The 25,006-nt window shown below is 42.5% G+C and overlaps 1 protein-coding gene across 1 annotated transcript in view; it reads right to left on the reverse strand.

Moving 5' to 3' along the window:
* The window catches only part of DHTKD1 (dehydrogenase E1 and transketolase domain containing 1), a 1,474,452-nt gene that overhangs the window by 119,782 nt on the left and 1,329,664 nt on the right, over positions 1–25,006 (reverse strand). The window lies entirely within an intron of this gene.

Genomic DNA, 25,006 nt, shown 5'->3' on the forward strand with positions numbered 1-25,006 from the left:
CACAAGTATCATTTAATCTACCAGTTATTCATTATTTCTGTTTGTTTAATATCAGAAATTCTCATCTGCCTAAATTCCTGATTGGATATCATGAAGTGAGGCTGTATTTCAGGTGACAACATGCTCTTGTGAAGAAGTGACAAAGAAACATTGTGTTGCAGGAACACATTTTTTGTTCATTATTGATTCATTTTTTCTTGCACTTAGTAAAGGAAGGTCAAAATGGATTAACAATTTAACATTAATCGTTTTTGCAAGCTTATTCAATTACCCTTCCCCCCCGCCCCCTCAGCATAAACACCACAGGTACAATCCTAATTTCCTTAGTTTCCACCACGGATCTGCCTAATCAATCTGTACTCTAGGTTTTACTATCCTCTTCGTACTCTCTTGCCATTGCTAACAGTAGTAAGCTAATATCTCTACAGTGGGTCAGTTGGTCTAGTGGTTACGGTAGTCCATTTCCTCATGCCGTTTTGTCATGTGAGTATTGTCTGTCTTTCGCAATGCTACCAACTCACAGTGACAAGTGTCTCCATGTCACCTATGCAGTTATTCACAGTAGGTTTCCTTCCAGATCTTAAATATAGTATCTATACCTCTTTTAGCTAGGATCAATGTTAGAGTCATGCATGTGTAAGTTTATCATTATTAGTTTTGTTTTTCACACATTTATTCTCTTCAAGAAGATCTCAAATATTCCAGACTCCTCTTTGGTTTATTATAAGTGTTCACATATTTGGTGCACAAACACATGTTTAGGATGCATAGACTGTGGCACTAGTCAAGAATCTAGTTGTTATCTTTATGCATGGCTTGAGATCAGGGACAGGGTGAAGGGCTTATATACATCTGATGTAAAACATTAAATTGGAACAACTTCATAGCATAGTACTCAACATCTTTTTAACATGGATGCATACCCTGCTCCATTTGGAAAGTCATTTTACTTCCATGCATCTTTCCCATCTGGATCTTCATTTTGATGCCATATACCATTTGTAAGTTACTAGCACTTCAGTTCACCGTAGTTTGAGATCTGTTTCAACTCATTGTAATCTGGTATCCATTGGGATTCTCTGGAAATGCATTCCAGTTGATTCATGTGCTTTTGCTAGCCTTGTGAAGTGCATAAGTTGCTTCTACTACCCTCATATCTGCAAATTTTACAAATTAATTTCTGTAGAAGTCTTCCATGTGTTAACAGCTAAACTTGTTCCTACGTCAATTTTGTCATTTGGTCTTTCTAATTGGCTGACTAACCATGCTGGTTCGCATTCAAAACTTCTCTTACCAATTTGGGTGTGCAGAGATGTTATCCGGTTCCAGTTTTTGAAGGTTTTGGTTTGTCCGAGGTAGGGGGCGACCCTTTCCGGTAGCAACATTGCTGCTGACAATGTAACACCAGGGCAGACAGTGCCTTCCAGAAGGAGACCCCAAGAGATAAAACCCGAAAGGGAAAAAACCTATGGAAGCAGGCGGAGACTCCAGGAATGGCAAGAAAATTACAAACGAAATCCAAGGGTGGAGCCAGGAAGGAAGACTGCAGGAACAGTAGCCAAGGTTATAAATAAAAGGGGATTTTATAAGTTAACAGGGACAGAAAGTACTCACGTTATACCCTCGTCAGGCTTTGTAGAGGCCACAACTGTGGCTGCTAAGAGCTCAAATCTAAAGGATTGTGTTGAAAGATTTAGATGCTTTTGTCTGTGGTCATGGCAATTGCCACTTGATATTATCCTGTCATTGTGAGTTTGTGCCATCACAACTTTATTTTGACGAACGTAGGGCACCTGGACATACTGGTTTACAGCATTCTAAAAGGATAGACAGAAAAAAAGATTATGAGTCCATATAGGTAGTGGTTAGGAGATGATAGGGCATTTTTAATGAAGGCAACTTTGTGCATTTAACGTGTAGAAATAATGTGTAAGCTTAAAATGAGAAGCCACATTTTGTTGTATAACATTTTAGGACCCTATTGTAATTTTCCAGATTCAAGCCCTTATATAGGTATAAATCACCATATCCCTATATAGAAATCATAACCATATTTAGACATAGCTCATGCAGTCCAAATACGGCAGGGCGACTTCCACTAGTTCCGAAAATCCACAACGATTTCTTGGAAAACTCGGCTTCAGCAGCTAGGGTCTTCCCCTTGCTCGAATACTGACCTGTCCATGAACTCATGGAGTTTTCAAAGAACTGAGACTCTTTGATGACGTTATTATGTCCACCTTTACGTCAAACTCGGCACCTTCAAGGTATAAATATGCCCATACTTGCCATAGCAAACACACAGTGGTTTGGAGCAGTTCGACTATCTACTTGCCCGACGCATCCTGCTACAGCAAGTGCCGAAGGAAGCCGACCCTCCAGCAGACGCACCGAGAGAGACGCTGTCTTTTCTCCTGCCGAGAAATCCATCTCCAGTGTTTCCTAGCTACCCTTGCGGGTTGTTGGGAAATCGAGTCCCGAGATTGACCTTCTTCATTCTAAACCAGGGTACAGAGCTGATTAGGCCCTAAGAGAAATCTTGGATAGATTCTTGGCAAGAAAATACTAAACTTATGCTACACCACACTTACTTCTTCCCTCGTACTAAGCTTAGGTTAGGTACATCGGGGTAGACTTATTTTAGAAGCACCAGTTGAGTTCTGTTTAGCCTCTGTTATTTATGTATGTATTTATCTATGGTCTAGGAACCATACAATGCTCTTACAGTATTATTTTATTCTACTCATTTTACTGTAGGCACTATATTTTGCAACCAGTTTTACGATTGTAGCAGTTCATTTCTTATGCTTGAGAAAGAAGACTGTTCAATAAATACCCTTTTATTGAAAACGCCCGTCTCTCTATTTCTCTGCACCTCTGGTGAAAAGATGCATGCACGAATGACTGAGTAAAATATCTATCTATTGTTTCCACGACTCTGAAGATCAGTTTTATCTTGGGAAACAAAGTTGGCATGTTTATGCGGTTGTCAGAAACTAAATCCCTTCTTGTGAAGTCGAGAACTTTTCTAGTGACCTCTGATCTAGCTGCCACTCACAATTAAGTTTAATATATTTAGATAGAGACCTAGTTGACATAAGTCCTACGTCACATCTATAGGATATATTATTCCATTACGCAGAGCCTATTAGGAATATAGGAACTACACTACATGGCGCCCAACGTTTGGTAAGGCACTAATTTAATGCTAGATACTAGAGTAACTCAGTTGTGCTTTTCACAGAGACCCCTTTTTCCCGTAAAATACTCCAATAGACGTCTGGAGTAGGTTAAAGGATAAAAATCTGCCTTAAACTGAGTAGGACGAAGAATCCTATTTATTAGTTTTTGGTTTTGTTCAACGTTGAAGGATACAGTGTTCCAAAATAATGTGCACCCTATCTTTATTTCCTTGAAATTTGCTCTGCAGAACTTCTTTACAAAATGTCAGACGATGACAATCCTGGGGGCAGTGGAACTGCAGTAAATACAAACCAACCAGGTTTTTGACACTACAGGTTTCCGACATGACGATGCGGTGCTATAAACATCCCGGAAAATGTGCGGAAAACAATAGCTATAAAGCTTATAGAAAATGGCCTATAAGCAAGAGGTGGTAGGGTAATTTTTGTCATAGAGGCACATGAATATCGGCAGACAGAGGTGTTCTATTCATGGATTATCTTTCCAGAAGCAAATCCAACAACATGTGTTCCACTTCTATAAGATAGAGGAACCTCCAGCGGAATACGTTCCTTTCGAGGACATTGAATGTCCACTAACTTACCAAGAGCATCAGCTCTGGTTTAAAGGCGCTCTACAACATCAAAATCACATTACCAGGCTCGGTCCACTAGGTAGACCAGGAGTAACATGGCCGGTACTAGCCAGCTATACACCACATCCTGCCATTGAACAAATGACAGGTCCAGAACTGTTAGCTCAGCTAATACAATTAATTAAAATCCATAGACAATTAGTACAATATGTCATGCGGACGTTAACAGTCCAACCTGCTATAAGAATTCCACAGCACACCCCTCATCAGCGGAACACAAACAAAATTACACCACAGACCACACAATCAGTCATCGGTAAACTGCCCATAAAAAGGGAACAAATTCCATTCTGGTTAGCTCAAAAAATTACTCAAATCGAGGCAGTATTTCCCAATAGTACACCTCATGAGAAACAAAGGAATCTAACAATCTATTTACCAATGGGGATCACACCACACCTGGGGGACTGTGAAACTTGAGGTACAGTCTTTGCTGCAATCTACACAAAAACACATAGTGTTACGTCCATGGCAGTAATACCAGACGTCCTGAAACAGATTCAAAGTGAATACGGGGCAGAGCCTGCTTTAAATCTCGGTATGAAGTTACTGAAGGATTTCAAAAAGGTCTCAGCTATAATATTAGCTAATATTAAAGGTGAAGCAGCATCCATGGCAATCCGCCAAAAACTAAAAGAACTTGATGTAACTGAGCAATCATAAGAATTATAGAAAAATCCTATGAAGAACTAGGAAGAGATAGTTTGGGAGGGAAGCCAGTAAAGCCCGAACTAACAGAAAATCCTGAAAAGGTTTTTATTAAAAACACTCTTGCTACTCCTAAAAAGAAGTGGGAAAATACTAGACAGACACTTCCTAAAGAGAAGCGTTCTCAATCCAGAGGTAGGTCTACTCAAAAGGAGCCCTCTGAAAAGAGGTATAACCTCAGAAACAATGATATTTTGAGAAAATCTGATAGATATCAAGATACTGATACACGTTTTTCTCGTACCTTTCAGACTTCCTTGCAGAAATCCGAAAGAAGAGGGCGATCAGAGCACAAGGAAGAACGTGTGAAGTCCAAAGACGATCAACACGTTCCGAAAAATAAGAAAACTCAATTCACCAAAAAGAAGGTAGCAAGTCTTAAAATCAGACATGTCGAGGATCTTGAGGACACAACTAAAGAACGGGGAGTGGGCCCAGACAATGCTGGACAGCGCAGCAGAAGTTACCATAGCTCGCAAGATCCTGAAGGATCATCTGGAGACAGTGGACGTGAATGAGTGCATTCAGGTTGAAACTGCCGATACCAGGGTTAGTGTACCATATAAGTTATATGAAGTCACACTCCGAATAGAGGGGGATATAACTAGGAAAATAAAAGCACTCTTTTGGGAAAAACTATCTAAGGGTTATGGCATTCTTCTGACTGAAAAGACTGGCCACCTGAATTTGTAAGGGAGTGCCCACAGGTCGAAGAGATTATGCAGGCCTTCTCAAATCATATTCCTATTCACAATAAAGACACCTATGCCAGAAAATGGTCTGTGGCCCAGACACCAGCATTATATAAAAATCATGTGGGATGGGATGAAGATTCTCCTCACCATAAAATTCAGTTAAAAAATCAACCAACTGCTCAGAAGCAGTATCCAGTTAAACAAGAATCTAAAAAACAGGTCAGGGAGATCCTAGATCAACTTGAATACCAAGGGGTGATTCAAACATGCACCTCATCCATGAACAAGCCTGAGTTTCCTGTCTCGAAACCAGACAATACATATCGTCTAGTTTTGGACTACAGACATTTAAACTCTTGTTGTAAAACGTTTGCAATACAAAATGCACACAGTGCAGCACTGATGAATAACATCAAGCGCAAAAAATATAAAACCACATTAGTTATTTCAAACTGTTTCTTCTGTCAAAAGATTGCACCTGAAAGCAGGTATTTGACCGCTTTCTCGATAATGGGGACACAACAACACTTTTGTTGTCTCCCCCAGGGATTCAAGAATAGTCCAGGGTTATTTTCAGCCAGAGTAACAGAGTTACTACAAACGCATGATGATGAGGCATTATCTTATGTCGATGACATCTATCTTACAGACGATGATTTGGACAGGCACTTGAACAGGGTGAATACCATAATACTTAGTTTTGCCTCTGAGGGTTAGAAATTCAATATTAGGAAATCAAGAATTGCCCACCTCAACGACCTATTCTTGGGAGACGAACTTTCAAGTGAAGGCAAAAGCCAGGCAGCAAACATTTTAGAAAAATGTGCGCTGCTCCAACCTCCAAAAACGCGGAAAAACTTACAGTCAGTTCTAGGATTCCTGAATTTCGGAAGAACTTACAGGTACATGCATCAATCTCGGCATTTGCTATTCCTTAATTGCGATTTTTAAGGAATCGCAATTAAGGAATTGCAAATGCCTATGCATTAAGAAATTGCTAAATAAATTGTGATTTCTTAAAATTCCTCAATTGCGATTAGCATTTTGCGAATCGCAATTAAGGAATCTCTTCCCATTCATTCCAATGGGCCTAAAGGCCCATAGGAATGAATGGGAAGACAATCTCAATTTGCGATTCGCAATTAGCTAATCGCAAATTGAGATTGCGATTTCAAGGGTTGCACCCCTGAAATCAAACAATGCACATATGTTGTGTACACACATGCCCTAAGGGCATGTGTGTGCACAACATGAAAGTTAAAAAAATGCACAAAATTGCATATTTCTAACATTTCGCAAAATTACCATGAGGTCCAACCTCATGGTAATTTTTTCTCTCTAATTGCGAAATCGCAATTTTTTTCAGTTTCATGCATTGCTTTTAATGAATCCCAAAATTGCGATTCCTTAAAAGCAATCGCACTTTAAAAGATCGCAAAAATAGCGATTTCTTCACTTTTAGGATAATGCATCCCAAATAGTGATTTAGGAATCGCAAACGGGCGAATTTTGCGATTCGCACCGTTTGCGATTCCTAAATCGCTTGATGCATGTGCCTGTTACATTCTAAATTACGAAGAAAGTATAAACCTCTCTACGAATTAATCAAACCTGATTTCAAACCTACTAATTGGACTCAAAAACACACAGAAATTTTGCGTTCAGTGCAAACAGACATGTTAGCAACAACACATTTACAGACACGCGTCAATGAACGCAAACTTGTAATCCGAATCATTCCAGGGAGATGCGGATTCACATACCTAACCTTTAATGAAGGTGAAAAGGTACCAATCGCTTACGAATCACACTTGTACACACAAGCTGAAATGAAATTCACTTCAACAGAAAACATTCTGACAGCGGTTCAAACTGCAGTAGCATAAGAGAGAGCCCTTGCACAGGGAAAACGCATAAAAGTCGTTACTCCCATACCTGCCTTAGAGGCAGTGACAAAGGCAAGCATTCCAAATGCAAAAGCTTTACATCCAAGATGGATATAATGGGTAATTATCTTGCTGCGACAGACGTTGAATACGTTTTTGACCCCTACTTGAAGACACAAGAATTTCTCCAATACGAACAAGAATGTCCTCTGCCCACTGAAATTCTGCCACTAGAACATTACGGCTGTATAATATATACAGACGGATCAGCACAGCCCGCAATTGGGGGTAAACAAGCTTAATGTGCAGCGTGCGCGATTGTTACAGGTCGCTGGCGCGATGGTAAATTCAGACCTACGGTCACTAAAACTCAATCTCTCGGAGACTGTACAGCTCAGCGAGCTGAACTCCAGGCTTTCAAGATGGCGCTTCAGAATACTGATCGCGAATTCCCCACACTCATAGTGTGCGATTCGTATTACTGCATCCAGTCTTATAATGAATATCTGCAGAACTGGGTTCAAAATGGTTTTAAAGACCCAAAAGGTGGCACAATCAATTATAAAATGCTTTGGGAACAAGTAGTTCTATTACAGAAAGAACTACAAAAGACTCATGTGATCCATACACTGAGTCATCAGCGTGATGGCGTTCACGTTGAAGGGAACTCATTGGCTGATGAAGCCGCAAAGGCAGCTGTGCAAACGGCTTCCGTAGATGCATCACTCGTTCAAAAACTAAAATGGACAGCGAAATAATGCAAGCTGTCACGCTTCAATGAAAGAAAGTGGTAAAACACTTCCAAAAGGCTTTCTACTCAAGTACTCATATATAACGGATGCTAATAATGTTCCTTTTGCTTGAATCCCTGGAGTGGGGGATAGGGTAATTCCAAACATGGAACTTTAGGTTAGGACTAATCTTAGCAGCACACAAAGGGTTTGCCTCCGCACATGCAGGTGTTTCCGCTACAGTGTCATTATTAAAGCAAAGATACTGGTGGCCGCGCATGAGGAAACAGACCAGAAACTATATTTTGGAATGTGAAATCTGCCAGAAAATGAAAGTTTCAACAGTGAAACGTCCGGTGCAGACGCCCCTTCAAATTTCAGATAAACCATTAGCATGTGTTTATCTGGACCACTGCGGTCCCTTGCAAAGGGATGGTAACTATAAATAGATCATGGTTGCAGTGGATTCATGTTTGAGACTCATTTGGATGTGGCCTCAGCGCTCGGCTGACGCCCGAACTGTTATAAAAGATTTGCAAGTCTTTATCGGCACATATGCAATCGGCACGCTACATTCTGACCAGGGTCCTGCTTTTAGCTCCAGGGCTTACAAGGAGGCCATGGCCAGCTTGGGCGTGCATTGCTGTACTCAAGTCCATTCCATCCTGAGGGAAATCCGGTTGTGGAAAGAAAAAAACGTGACATAAAGCAATCTATAACAGCTAGGGTATTAGGTTCGGGTGATGGGTGGGTCAAACATCTAATAAGTGTCCAACGTAGTCTTAATAATCTGCCAAGAAATTGTCTGGGTGGAATCACTCCATATGAAATCCTTTTTGGTACTAGAATGATGGTTGAAGACCTCGATCGTCATACTTCAGTGGTAGAACAAAAACCCTTTGATATCAAAGATCCTTTGGCTGTTTTACAGGACTTAAACGAAACAAGAAGTCAAAGCAACACCATACAAAATCCAACGACCACTGAAGAAAAACCACCTGTCCCATCAAGGCTTGTCTGGATTCCAAAGATTGGGGATCTGGTCAGAGAGAAAATAGCGGAAGGAATTTGGTCCTTCTTACAGAAAACCAGTACCTGTACTAGCAGTCCACGGATCAAGAACAGTGTTACTGCCGCCACTTGCTGGAAGAAAGGAGAACCGTTCCGTATCAATTGACCTGGTAAAACCACACCATGTGGCCGATAATAAGTAGTAGGCCCAGTCGACTCCACAGATGTAGCAGATGACCAAATCTTGCTACCATCCAAGAGGTTCAAACTGAAAGACTCATCACCTTTGAAGAATCTGCAGTGAGAAAAGAAGGACTACGCAACAAAGCCATGGAACTTGTGCCTCTTGAAACCAACATAACAGTTCGTCAAGAGACTCCGGTCTACAGTGAAGTAGCATCTGACTATACTAACATGTCAAGGGAACAAGCAGCTCCAACGATTTCAAACAATCCGGATGCAATACATACTATTGACAGAATTGCCTCTTGTTATTTCATCAACTTTGATACATTTTCTGAGGATCCCAGTGAGCCTGAAACAACGCCAACAAACAAAACTTTCAAGGAACAATTATCAGAACTTGGTCACCAGCTTGCAAATACATATCTTGTTTCACCATGGGTTGAATTTTGGATTGGGTTAGGTGTACTTTTTCTCCTACTATGGCTCATTCTCGTTTTAAGTTTGGGAAAGCTGATAGATGGAAAATATAGTAAAATGGACACAGCAAGTAAGAACATCAACTTGCTCCTGAAACCACACAAATCATCTCATAGTGAACAAAGAGACCTGTCATCAGTAAACATCACAGCCGTTCCTCTACCAGCTGGTATAGCAAGGGATAGAACTGATTATGACATTTATGGTCCTGTTGAGCTGCTGAAGATTCCACACCAATTTAAGGTTTCCTTGAGCGATTTTGTACATTTTCTGATGATTGGGACTTTGAGACTGTTAATAACATGATGGCAGACTTAGAAATGTCAGCAAAATTTGAAAAACATGAATACTTAGAAGGTTCATCAAATAATGAAGAAATGTATTGTTTTAATCACTATGGTCATCATTATTTGCACACATCTCGAATCCTAGAAATGTTTTAACTTATAATCAATGGGAACATTGTCCAACACCTCCAAAAGGTAGCTCTAAAACATTCTATAGGAAATTTCCATACTTTACAGGTTTTAATGTCACAACTCTAGAAAGCTTTTACTTTAAAAATGTTAATAAGACGGGTATGAAAAGTATGTTAACAAATACTAAACAAATTTATTCTGCTGCCTTTTATGCTCAATTGTCCACATTAGGCTTTGACTTTTGGAAAGACAACATTGAGACGAAAACTGTTTGGGGCACAAAAGACTGGCAGGTACAAGGATTAGAAGCATTGTTCAGAGCCTGCATCAACCCAGAACAAATACTGGTCTTAAATGAAACTGTTCAACAGATATTTTGTCTTGGCCTGGCTAAGATAAAAGATTTAAACAAACCGTCCATACCTAAGCCCACACCTGATAGTAATAGAACTATAGATGAGGAGGTATACTTAAATTAAATTTTACAACAAAACAGAACTAATCCTAAATGGAAACAATGGTTAATCTGGCCCACAGACACAAATAACTGTCAAGATAGATTCCTGAACAAGACACAAGGGTTAACAGTAACTCGGCCAGATCCAAGATATTTCCAGAGACAACATCCAGGGATAACAACAACTTACAGTGTAGGAAAACTGTTCCTTGAATGGCTTCAAAAATCCACACTCCCAGAAATAAAACAACACTTAACTTTACTTAAAAATGACATTGACTTACGAGAATTCTTACTTAGACCTCGCAAACCACGTCATAAACGTTTCATATACGCCGGTATTTAAGCTGCTTACAATGAAGCATGGAAAGTCACACAAATGGAAACTGCAGGATGGAAATTGATTGTATTAATTTAGAGAAAGCTCTCTCTGTAGTTTACAATGGGTTAACAACTCTGTCGTCCAGAATGTATTCTTTGGACAACATCGTATCCTCTGCCATAGACATAATGGAACAGGACTTGCTAATGCTACAACATGGCCAGTCTCAATTACGTTCTATAATGCTGCTTGGCTAGACATTACAAAACCTTCGTTCTGGCTATGTGGCTTGGCGTCTAATCAACACCACGTCATTGTTTACTGTATTTAACCTTACAGATAAACAAATCTCTTTGGCACAGAGGGGAGCAAACTATACGGTGCTGAGCATAGAAAAAAACTGGAGAGATTACCATTAACCGTTTCTGAGAAACCAGCCGTTGAATGGATAATACATGGCACCATCACAATACCAGTGACGATTTTCCAGTTTCAGTACTGCTTAAAACACATACCAGCAGGCCTGTATGAAAGTTTTGGTAAGGAGTATATAAAGTCGACCTGGGACTTACCATACACAAACAAATGTTGGAGTGGGGGAAAGGAGGTATTTCTTAGTGGTAAAAATTGCAAAACCACGTTAAGCGGTACACTTCAATGTCAAGGCATTAATTTACATGGAGCCTGTGATGGTTCTTCAAACAACTTATCATGCAAGGTTCCCCGGCAGCAGTGATAGATCCAATTTATAGGCAGCTTTCCAATGGAAGCTACATAATGCTGAATGATCACAGCTGTTGTGGAATGATGCCAGGGACAGCCTATCTCGTTAGTGTGTCAGCCAGGGTCCCTTGTATGCAAGTATTGTTTCCTAAATTTAAGACAGTGAGGGGGTAGCCACTATGGCCTTCACTGAACATATCTTCTATACGAGTTGATACTTTAAGCAGAATGAAAGCTATTCTTTTACAAAAAACTGTGCCACTGACCTCGCCCAGAGAGACGTGGGATCTGCAAGTTGCAAGGTCCTCTGCGGAGATACATGCATTATCAACAAACTGCCCCATACCAGTGGTATTGTACATTTATTTAAGACAATAATTTCTGGACTGTTTTTTTTTTGGGTCCTCATTTACCACCATGGTTTCAAGTGCAGCCGCAGGTGGAAATACGACATGCTGTCACAGTATATAAACTGGCAGGGATTATCTTGCGTGGACTACCAACATCCCTCAGCAATGACGCTTCCTCCAGAGACAAACACCAAGGAAACCGAAAAAGTATGACACAAGGTGACTATTACTGCCATTAGGTAGCGGGCTTCCAGCCGAACAAAGGCATTGCAGGGAGATTGAACCACAGCTCGGTAATCATCGGACCCGGGAAAAAAAAAAAACCCGGCCAACTCAGTGCTCCCAGTCCAACAGATGCCAGAATACTCTCTTATTCTGGTTGCCAACCCTAGCCAGATCTAGTCTAGACACCTGCAAGACTGAAGCATACCAATCGTTGAGAGAAGGAGGTGTAGGATCTTTCCATTTTTTACAGATTTCCCTTCTGGCAAGTAAGATGGAATAAAACAGCAGACTTTTGGCCGGGCTCTGGACCCCATCCATAATCCCGAAGATCACAAGAGGCAGCTCTACCACCACTTGAAAGCCCAATGATGCAGTGAGTGGGTACTTATAGCGTCCCAAAATGGAGCTACGCGGGGGCATTCAAAAAACATATGGGCATCCGAGGCAGCAACCAATCCACACTTGGCACAAGCTACTGAGTTCCCTTGAGAAAATTTTGAAAGTCTATGAGGTGAATAATATGCTCTGTGAAGAGTAAAAAGATGGTTCCTACGTAACCATGCAGGCTTGACGATGTCCCACAAAACCTTACACAATGCAATCCACAGATCTTGCACATTACGACAGGTAAATAGGGGACCCCACAGCGACTCTGGTAACCGAAAATCGCCATCCACTTCTTCTAGGATCAGATTGTACCATATGGAGATCTCCTTCTTGGCAGGGGGTTTGTCTACTAGTAAAGATACTAACTGACTGTAACCACCAAGTGGGAACCTGTTCCCACGGGAGGGATGGGAGATGTAAGAATGGGTCCAACTAGCAATTTGCATGTACTTAAACCTTGAGAAATTTGGACCGATTTTATTCTTTAAACATTCCCATGGGAGCAAGCCCCCTTCCATAAATAGATCACCCCAGAGCGCCTTGAGACCTTGCGGTGACAACCTTTGCTCTATAAAAACCTATGACATTGACATTGACATTGACAAACCTCCAGCCCTGCTTCCTTTAAAGGAACAGCTAAACTGTCTCCCAGCCACACAGGGCTCTCAGGAAGACCCCAAAGAGGTGACCTACTACAGAAGTACCCCAACTTTATAGACATCGTTAGTTTAGCCCATGTTTTTGCCATCCCCTGCAAGACCTTCAGTTTAATCTTCTTAAAGAACTTGGGGTCGCCAAATTTAAACAGGAAGCCTGACTGGCCAACTCCTTCCCCTTTAAGCAGAGCTGAAAACAAGGTCCCAACTCCAAAGTCTATAGGCATCTTTAATAGCATTCGGGCATGAGCGAGTTGGAACGCCCATGCATACATCTGCAGATCCAGGGCTGCCAGCCTGCCTTTCTCCCTGCGTCGCCTAAGTTTCTTTCAAGCAATCCTTGGAAGATGCTTATCCCAAATAAAGGAAGTAATTTCCCCCTGTAATTTTACTGATAAAGATGGATCAAAATAGAGGGGAATGGTATTAAATAAAAAGGAAACTTTAGGTAAAATGGTAGTTTTGATCAAATTGACTCTCCCTAATAAAGATAGTGGAAGTTGTGTCAATGCTCGCATGCGTTTGCGACAAGCCTTTGCAACAACTGCAAAATTAGGTATGGCAATTTGATTGATGTCTTTCACAATATTGAGACCTAGATAACGCATACTGGAACCAGGCTGTACGCTAATATCACAATCATCATCATTCCAGACAATCATCTCGGTTTTTGAGGCATTAACCTCATACCCAGAGATTTCCCCGAATTCCAGAGCCGCTTTGAGTACTGCAGGAAGTGCAGTATGTGCCTCTGATAAAAAGATAAGAACATCGTCCGCGTACAGGTCCACTTTCTTCTCCCATCCCCTAAAAATAAAGGGTTTTATATTTATATCCTCCCTCAAACGTTGAGCGAAGGGCTCAATATATAGATCGAATAGGAGAGGGGAGAGTGGGCAACCCTCCCGCGTTCCCCTTGTGATGTTAAAGGGGTCCGATAAGTCTCCATTGACCAAAACACGAGCTGTAGGGCTCTGATACAGAAGACTGGCAGCCCGGCAGAAGCCCTCACCGATGTTAAACTTGGCCAAGGCTCCCGACAGGAATAACCAATTTACCCTCTTGAAGGCCTTGGTGGCATACAATGTGAGAGCGACCAAGGGAAGGACCTCGGCTGTTGCCATGTCGATAGCCCGTATCAGGTCATATGTCAGCTCATATAGTTGACGGCCCTTAACAAACCCCTTCTGATCATGATGTAAAATATCAGGGGCCACCAACGCCAGCCTCTTTGCCAGAACCGTAGCAAAGATTTTATAGTCTACGTTTAGAATTGAGATTGGCCTATAAGACCCACAACACGAAGCTGGCTTCCCTGGTTTCAGGATCAGGGTGATTGATGCATTATCCCAGGATGCAGGGGGACGAAGGCCATCCTGTAAGATTTGATTAAATAAGATGGTGAGGAGGGATACTATTTCTTGTTCCAAGGCTCTATAGATTTCGGCTGGGAGCCCATCGGGTCCTGCAGCCTTCCCTTTCTTACCATTTTGGATGGCTATCCTGACCTTTTCCTCCGAAATAGTACCATCAAGGAATGTTCGCTGTTCCACAGAGAGTACTGGGAGAGAGATTCCACTCAACCAACTCTCAATAAGCTCTGGATTGATCTTATTATCCTTGTGATAGATTGTCTGAAAAATTTCTCTAAAAACTCGTCTGATATCTTTATCTGAGGAGTATATAACATTACTAACAGTAATAGACTCAATATTGTTACGGACCTGGCCTGTTTTGGACTTCCAGTCCAATAGTTTCCCGCACCTTTGCCATACTGAAAATGGGCTATTTTACTAGCCTCCCATTTCTGCAAAATTCTCTGGTTTAAAACCGAGCCCAAATGGCAATTCAGAGAAAGTAGTTTATTATGTAGCGGCGTTAAAACAGTGTCAGGGAAGCAGCATTGGCATCTATATCAATATGAGTTTTAGCTATATCTATTTTAGTGGAAGCAATTTCCTCCTTGTACTGTTTCCTTCGATATGCCACCTTGCAAGCAATAAGACCTCTCAAAAAGGCCTTAAAGGAGTCCCAAACAAATCCAGATGCCGCCGACCCAATATTGATATTCATAAAGTTTTGGGCTTCAGTTTTCAGAAACAAGATATCGTCTGGCTGTGAGAGTAGAGAGCGGTCAAATGATCAACTTCTAGGGGAAGCCTTGGGGAACCCCACAAGTTCCATTACCACCGCTGAGTGGTCAGATAGATGTAAAGGAAGGTAAATAACGCTCTTAACGGAATCCACCATTCTCTGACTAATTAATACAAAGTCTATTCTAGACTGATGATGATACTTATAATTCCGAAAAGAGTTACCCTGTTGCTGCTCTGACCTTACTCTCCAGATATCTACATACCCATATTGTTTCATAGAGTTAAGCAAGAAGGTCCTAGTTTTAGAAAGGGCTAGAGGACGACTATTAGGAGTTTTATCTAAAAGCGGATCCAATACTATGTTAAAGTCCCCCGCCAAGTTGGTTGGTTCAGGGAAGGACAATAGATGTGTAAAAATAGATTCTAAAGTTGAAGGGTCATCTTGATTGGGCCCATAGTAGCCCAAGATCGTAAATTGAGCCCCAGCAATGATGACCGTGGTAATGACCCATCTGCCACCTGGGTCAACCAACTGAGAGACTAACCTTACTTTTAATTGTTTCTTAAAGATGACAGACACTCCTCTATTATTCATAGTTTGTGATGTGGATACCGAAAAGTCAATCCACCTATTCTTCTTAACTAAAGCGAGCATTTCAGTCTGGGTCAAATGGGTCTCCTGGAGTATAATGACCTGCGCATCCGAATCACGTAGATACTGCATAATTTTATCTGCTTTTGGTCTGGTACGGAGGCCATTAACATTCCAGGAGATAAATTTTAAGCTACCCATACAAGCTAACCCAACAAGACTCAATTGTAAAATGAGGACATTTTTAAATTTTTTCCACAACCCTACCCCCCTCTTGCCCCTGTGCCCCCCCACACCCTTGGAAAACCCTTGCTTTATCTAACCGGAGCAAGTCCAGTAGACAGCACCCCTCCCGAGCTCCCACTAGACCACTCTGCCACAAACTCTACTTATTACAGATCGTGACATATATGCTGAGGGAAGGCTGGGACCGCCCCTCATCATTTTATCATAATTAGCAAAATCATACCATCCCACTTCTCATATAAAATCTGATGAAATAGCTATACAGTTATACTTTTTTTTTTATTTCCCTTTCCCTTTTTCCTTCCGCTTCATTAGTTGAATTTTTTTTTTTTTAATTTTTTTTCGCCACATTCTCCTTTTTTTCCCCCCTCTCTATTTTTTTTTTCCTTCATTTATTTCCTTTTTCCTACCTTTCTTTCTTTTTTGCTTTTTTCAAGCTGCCATTCCAAGTTAAATAGCAGAAAACCATAACTGCCGGGAAGTTATTAGCCTAAATTGGCCTAATCAGAAGACCCCTTATTGCCCAAATCCAGTTATAACTCGTCTGCTGCCTGCTCTGATCTGATGTTAAACATCTTATTATGGTGCATTATTTTTAAAGCAGCAGGAAACATGAGTTGTGCAGTTGCACCTAACTTCCTAAATGCGTCTAACCGCCTCCCAAACTCCCACTGCTTTTCTAGGATGACCCTAGAGAGGTCAGACCTTATTTGAAAGGGGAATCCTTTCCCAGCCAAGGATTTCTGTTTTAAGGCCAAATTAAGGATATGTTCCTTAAGTGAATAGGTGTGGAAATTTACGAGGTTTAGACCTTTGAGGGCTTCTTCTAAAAGGGACCCTGTGAACCCGCTGGATGTCAGTGGCCAGTTCTTCAGACGACTGATCTAAGCATAGTGACTCCTTTAAAAGCAGGGTTATGAACTGTTTGATATCCAACCCCTCCGACCCCTCAGACCCCTCAGGAACATTTAGGGTACGAATATTACTCCGTCTGGCATTATTTTCCAGCGTTTCCATCCTATCGGACAAGGCCAAATCCTCCCTTCTAAGCTTAACAATATCCTCTTTAGCCTGATCCAAGTGATTCGATAGTACAGCTACTGTCTCCTCCAGTTTCCCTGTTCTGGTCGTTAGACCATCGATCTTATTGGCCAGGAATTCACAATAATTCCTGATCTCAATCTGATTAGCCGATGACTCAACAAAACCGTTCTTTATGTCCAAAGATAGAGAGGAAAACATTAATTGTAGAGAGGCGGCAGTGATACCGGTATTAAGACCCTCTGAAACGGTACTGCAGGGAGTAATAGGACCACCTTGCTGGGACCCCCCTTGGTCGCTCCGTAGTTCCTCTACACCTGCATATGCTCCTATGTCACCTGTAGGGACTACATTAGAAATGGAAGATTCGCCGTCTATCCTGCTGAGTGATTCCTCGGGCCCCAAAAGTGGCAGCGGGTCTGGCAATGACTGGGACATTTCCGGTATCAGGCCAACATGCAGTTTGGTTTCCGTCCCCGCCACTAAACTGAATCAGCGCTTCTGATGGCTGTGGAGACCCTACGTCAGGGGGTGGATGAGGGGCAGACCATGGCCCTCATCCTATTGGACCTGAGTGCAGCATTCGACACTGTAGCTCACACCACCTTACTACAGTGTCTGAATAGTGGAGGAATATCAGGTGCTGCACTCAAATGGATCCAGTCCTTCCTGACAGGGAGAGGCTTTCAGCTCCGCCAGGGCGAATGTTATTCTAGGGAAATCGGTTTGGGCCAGGGAGTGCCCCAGGGCTCGTCCCTGAGCCCCACCCTATTTAATCTGTATGTCTCCCCAGTGGCCCCTATTGTTGAGGGCCATGGTCTGCACATAGTGTCCTACTCCGATGACACGCAGTTGGTTATCTCCCTTTCACGTGCGCCCGGTCTTGCGGTGGACAGACTCAGAGCCTGCATGCAAGAGCTAGCAACCTGGATGTCCACCAACTGCCTCAAACTAAATGGCAGTAAGACCGAGGTGCTCGTGGTGGGGGGGAACCCATCTGTCTGGTCGTTGGCGTGGTGGCCTTCATGCTTAGGCGAGGTTCCAACATCCTGTCAAGAAGCTAGGAACCTTGGAGTTTGGCTTGACGCTGACCTGTCCTTTGGACCTCAGATAGGACGTGTGGTGGGTGTTTGCTTCAGCGTCCTAAAAAGTCTGCGGAAGGTTCTAGATCTCCTTCCTACGTCAGCCCGTAGGACGCTGGTGCATGCCCTCGTCACATCGCGCCTGGACTATGGCAATTTGCTGTACCTGGGAGCAACCAGTAAGGTAATAAATCGCCTCCAGGTGTTGCAGAATGCGGCAGCCCGCCTCATTCTGAAATTTCCCAAAGGATCGGCTTCCAAAACAGCCCTTCAGACCCTTCATTGGCTCCCAGTAAAGAGCAGGGTCGAGTTTAAGGCCCTTTGTACTTGCCATCGAATCCTTACTGGGAAGGCACCAGCACCGCTCCAGAGTCTGGTCACCAGATACGCGCCTACGCGCGCCCTGCGCTCCTCCTATTGAGGCCTATTAACCCCTTTAGCGCTAAGGTACAATTACTCTTTTGCTGTAATTTCCATTGAAATCAATGGAAAGTCCATGACGAGTTACCCTTGTCATTAGCGGCGAAGAGGTTCGCATGGGAGGTAGATCTTTTCGCTACCTGGCGGCGAAAAGCTGGAAGGCCTTACCTCTGGACCTTCGCCTGGAGCCATCTGAACCCGGCTTCAGGACGTAGTTAAAAACACACCTCTACACACGGTAAACCGAGCAGACCCTGCGGCCCAGTTCGCATGAGTTCTCCTGTCTTAGCGCAGGGACACGCCATCTGAGCGTAACCAGGCGCTTTATAAAACTCCCTTATTATGTAATGTGCCCACCTCAGAAGTGACTGCTACACCAACACCAACAGGCTGCCCAGATGTAGGCTAGATGACGACAACGATGATGACTCGACATCGACATCGACTGAAAAAGAGGTTGGCATAGAAGCAGAGGCAGAATTTAAAGGACCAGACATAACCCGATCCTCTGAAAGGTCTAATACCTACGGAACTGCTTTGAAATAGGATCGTAGCGATGGGGTAATTTTAGTTCCCAAACTAAGCATTGTTTTAAGGTTTTTTGTGGCTTTAGAAGACCTTGTCCGTTTTGCTTTCACCTTTGTACATAGGTATGAAGAGGGCTTCTTCTTTGCTGAGCAAACGACAGGGCTCACATCGGAACTCAAACCCAAGGGGTCAGCCTTGGGAAGCACCTCTTTCTTTTTCCGCCCATGTTTATTTTTATTTTTATGGTGAAATAGCTGAGGTGACACAGTCAAAGCTGAAAAAGAAACAGAAACGCTTTCCTTACCGCTCTCTTCTAAACAAACCACCTCCGTCCCCTCCACCGTCACATCAGAAGCCAGCTGCGCCTCCTCACCCGCCGCCTCATGCCACTGAGATCTGACGGAGCTGCTGCAGGTAGCATGCAAAATACTTTGTACTTTTCTGCCCCTCCTGAGCTCTAGGGCGGCCAAAGACCAGAGCTGCAGGTCGCGTGGAGTTGTAGGCAAGGTGGAGAATTCCGAGTCCGCTGCTAAAGAACGGAGTGTTAGAGGTGCTCCGACGAGAGCACAGCAGAATGGAGCAAGCATAGAGAGGGAAAACAGACTCTCTTCAAGGTAAGGGAAAAAATGATGTAAACAATGAAAATCAAAACGACTCCGCGTTTCCCCCAAAAAGACTTAATCCCCGATTTTTTCACCTTCCTGGGGCCCTCCGCATTTAGCCTCAAAAAGTCATACGCGTACTATTCCAAGAAAGTTAGACAGGGCAGCCTCTTTTCGGGACTGTTAGCACCCTTTGAAGCAGTCCTAAGCATTTTTCCTAACTTCGTGCACTCTGTGTTCGGCGGCCTGCCTCTCATCTTGGGACTCGTAGCATGGATACTATTTTTATTTCTTCTGCTTCGTTATGGCAAGTCCAGTCACCAGCGATACCCAAATTACCATGAAGAATGCTCTTCTGGCAATTCAGTATCGTGAACGCATAACACAGATCCTTGGCTTGGCTCGTTTGACAGATCTGAATACCACATGGTTCCTGTCATTCAGATCAATCTGGCAAGATTGCATCTTACCTGTTCTACGATGCCTGCTTTGTGGAGAGGAATGCGTGTTAGATATCTGTCTAACACTTCCATCAGCAATGCCAGCAGATGTTGACGCTTTACTGGGTCCGGTAACGGCTCATGTATTGTGTTGCCCACAACGGCTACCAATCCTGATGACGGCATTCATTGAGCGCTCACGCTAATTCCAGCTGAAGGTGTGATACGTGGACCATCAGGCAAACAGGTAATATCTACTACGAACATTGCTAATGCGACTGACGCTGACGGCGATGCTTCTCTCCTGTGTACGATTAATCTACTTAATGAAGTGGTTCAACTTTCATCTACTGTGGTAGACTATTTCTTTGCCAGCCTTGATGAATTAATGTTTTCTCATGACACCGAGAATAACTTTTGAAGTTAGCACACAGCGTTCTTTCAACTCTAAAATTCGACCTTCACTTTTTTCAAAAGAAAGCTTCTAACTTTGGAACTCTTTTTTGATTTGACTTTTTTCCAAACACAATGAACCTTGGCACAAAGCAATCTGCTTAAAGTAGAACTATTCTTAGAGAACAAGATTTCTTTGAATACTTCCTAGAAACAATATGGATCTAAATCCACAAACCAAAACAGCTTGTATATTCTGCTATGGGATGGTCTCAACTTTTTATTCTGTAACTGAGAGTCATTTCATAAATGTTATTTCCTGATTCATTTAGTTAGCATTACCAATATGATATTATGTGCTTTCGATGAAATCATTGCTTTTAAATGTGTTCAGTACAAATGCCCTTTTTTTCGTGTGCAACCATTAAAATTGCATTTTATATGTATTTTGGGGTGGGATTGTAAACACATGCTCTAGATTATATATTTTAGTGCTTGAACTTAGTTGAACATGATAGCGTGGAGTGGGTGTTGTATAACATTTAGGACCCTATTGTAATTTTCCAGATTCATGCCCTTATATGGGTATAAATCAACATATCCTTATATAGGCATAGAAATCATGACGATATTTAGACATAGCTCATGCAGTCCAAAAACGGCAGGGCTACTTCCACTAGTTCCGAAAAACCACAACGATTTCTTGGAAAACTCGGCTTCAGCAGCTTGGGACTTTCCCTTGCTTGAATACTGACTTGTCCAAGAACTCATGGAGTTTTCAAAGAACTGAGACTCTTTTATGACTTTATTATGATGTAGTTATACAATCAATAGAAAGCTCCACAAGCAACTGTCCCCACGAGGCACGCTGTACATCAGCTCAAAGACCAATCGGATTAAATAATTAATTTATTCATTTAAACATGGCAGATCCAATGCACGAGCTCCTTGCCCCTCCCGAGGATCCCAGCGGTACTATTTTTCCCACCAAAATTAACTAAGAGGCGCTGGAAAATACCTTAAAACCGGGAAGCGAAGCACAGCCAAGCTATCTCGGAGAAAACAGCACCCAGAGCAGCCCGCAGGATCAACACAGGGTATTAATTGCCACAAGTCCGAACTCTCAAGTAAGGTTACTGTTCTGGAATGTGGCGGGTTTAGTCTCCAAACATTCTGAAAACAGTTTTCTTCACTTGGCAAATTCAAGTAACTTAATTTGCCTCCAGGAAACCTGGCTTAATGATCCAATTCACCTCCTGGGCTATAAAACATACTTTTCCGCAGCTATAAGATCCAATGCAGGTTGGAGCAAGGGTGGGCTAGTAACATATGTCTCAAACCTCTGGTCCTGTTATGAAATAATTCCCTTAAAGCTTGAGCAGAACTACCAGCTTATCACTTTCCGAAGAAATAGACAAGAGGTCTACACGATTATCAATTTTTACAATAACTTGACTTTATTTGAGTTAACCCGGGTGATAAGTGAGATTTCCCACCTGGTGCAGGATCTTGTAATAAAGTATGTAAAGGAATCTCACACAGTAGTCTGGGGTGGAGATTTTAACCTGTACTTATGCAATAAGAGCAATACCCCCAACTATGGGATCATTGACGAAGATGAAAACTGTTTAACCCACTTCACACATACACCTGAGGGCAATAAAATGCAGATGACGATGGTTGAATTAGACGTGGGGTTCGCCAATAAATTAAAAACACCTGTAGCTGAATTTATGCCAACTTTTCACGGCAGGGGCCTCAAAAGCCTGATTGACTATGTTTTAGTGTCTACTAATAAAGCTTCATGCATCAAGACCTTTGAAGTTATCAACAACGCACTTAGCGACCATTCCCCCATTAGCCTGGCTCTCCAGGAACCCAAATCACAGAACAGAGGAGATATTGTACAGTTAAACTTGTTAGATCAACAGGCACTGACATTGGACAGGGTAAACGGTTTTACACTAAAATGGGGCAAATTAGATCAGGAAGCCATAACTACTAAAATAGTAAAATCAAGTAGAAATGCGATGGAAAGATGTCTAGATCCTTCTACAACCTCAATTGAGGTCTTGGCCAGTTACAGTGACATCGTCGAAATCATTAGAAAAGAACTAACCAGGGATTGCAAACAAAATAAGAGCACTAGAAAGGGATGGTTTAGTACAGAATGCACGAAAGCATACACTAACTTAAAAAAGGCCCTAGCTAAAGTAGAGAGAGACAGAGAGGAGATCATAAGACTAAGGAAGGCTTATGCACTCGCACTATGAACTAGGAAAAAGGAACTACAATCCAACTTATGGGTCCAACTCCAGAGAAGCAGCACCCTAAAGGACAGCTCAGCCTTTTGGCAGATAGTGAAGTCTCCTTTTTTAGCAGATAAAGTAGATGTACCATCTCTAGACGTCGCTATTGACGCAGGAGAATGGGTGCAACACTTCTCTAAGGTTTTTAGCGAGAAAGAAGCCCCTGAACTAGAACATGCAGAACCTCTGACTCAAGTGCAATATCCACTAGCCCTTCACTGCACATTAAACGAGGTAGAGAAGGCAATAAAAACTGCTAAACCCGGAAAGGCACCAGGACCGGATTCGGTCCCTGTGGACCTCTTTAAACATAACTCAGACTTGTGGTCCCCGCTACTCACCAACGTACTGAACGCGGCTAAAGAGGTTGGCTTGATCGACTCCTGGTCGTCCTCGATATTGGTTCCCATCTTTAAAAGGGGAGACAGGAACAGTACCGCCTGTTACCGACCCATCTCACTCCTGGATTCGCTCGGGAAGGTGGCTGGGCGCATTCTTCTCGACCGTCTCCAGGAGTTGACGAATGATCAAGAAGTAATCTCTGATCTGCAATACGGGTTCAGGGCGGGGTTGAGTACGGTGGATCAGGCCCTAAACTTGACCTTACTGGCCGGAAAGTATGTGGAGGCGAAGGGCACTTCTCTACATATGGTGTATGTGGATTTAACAGCAGCATTCGACTGCGTTGTCCACTCAAGGTTGTGGACAATCATGCTGCAAATGGGAATTGACCCCCCAATAGTCAATTTTCTCCGTGTACTTTATTCAGGGGCCACGGGAAGAGTAAGATATGACATTGGAGGTCAACTAACTGATAGCTTTGTGGTAGAGAAGGGGGTCAGACAAGGGTGTGTGCTGGCCCCTTTCCTATTTACACTGTACACCAATGGGCTAGAGGTTGCTATGTTAGAGGGTGCAGAAGATCTCCCAGGAGTCGGTCGTCGGCAGATACCAGCCTTACTATACGCCGACGACGCGGTGATCCTTGCCGGAACCCCAGTCCAGCTTCTACGGGTTCTGAATAAGTACTGTTCGTTTATGGCCAGCTTGAATCTTAGAGTAAACATAAAAAAGACCTACGTGATGCATGCTGGCATAAAACGGAAAAAACCCAAGAAAATTTATGTGGACAAATCCCCCTTTAAATGAACGGAAACATATCCCTATTTAGGGATTTTAACTGATGAGGATTTTAAATGGAGGAAAGTCGTCAACTCGCGTAAATTGGCTTTTATAAGGGCTGTTGCTGCATTAAAGGCCTTTGCACTTCGGTTGGGTAAGAGACCCCCGACTGAAATGCTCAAAATATATAATGCAAAATGTCTTAGCATTGCGATCTATGGAGCAGGGGTCTGGGGTGGGGCGAACGTAGACCAGCTCCAGAAAATCGACAATTCATTCCTAAGGTTTTTGTTGGCAGTCCCAAAAAGCACCACAACATACGGTTGTCATCTTGAACTTGGTATGGACTATATATCGGACATCATTAAAATCCAACCAGTTATGTTGTGGCGGAGAATTTGGGCGACTGAACAATGTCACCTTACAAGATCAATTGTCCAAGACTGCATGAAGCTCGACAATATGGGGAAGATCAAGTGGCTGGTTTATGTTAAGTCATTCCTAACTGACATTGGACTTGCAAGATTTTTCTTTGATCCTCCATCAGTATTGGACCTCTCACAAAAAGATTTAAAAACAGCCTATTTGTCGCATTTGTCCAAAATGCGTCTGTTAAATGAGATAGGGAAACCTTCTGTACAGCAATGCCTGCTAATGCAACTTGTTCCTACCATTCAGCCATACCTACAGTACAATCTAAATCAGTATGGCAAATTTTTGTTGACCCGTTTTAGGTTTAATGTGTTCCATCGTATGATTTCCTTTCCTTCCCAAAACGACTGGTCTACAAATCTTTCCCCCTGTCCTTGTGATTCTATTTCTTTACAATCCACTATTCATGTATTCTTTTTTGTAAATTCTATGTCCCACCACGCAGGCGGTGGATAGTACCACTCTTGAAGGTTTTGAGGATGCGTCAGTGTCGTTCAGCCTATTTGGCCTTACAGTTTTTGAAAACTGAACCCATGACAAAATCCATAGTTTACTTTCTTAAATGTTGTATTAGACATCGCTCTAATCTCTGATAAATGGATTTCAAAGATGATAACATAGGCCCTAGACTA

Source organism: Lissotriton vulgaris, chromosome 1_1 (genome assembly GCF_964263255.1).
Source record: "Lissotriton vulgaris chromosome 1_1, aLisVul1.2, whole genome shotgun sequence".
Classification (NCBI taxonomy): Eukaryota; Metazoa; Chordata; class Amphibia; order Caudata; family Salamandridae; genus Lissotriton; species Lissotriton vulgaris.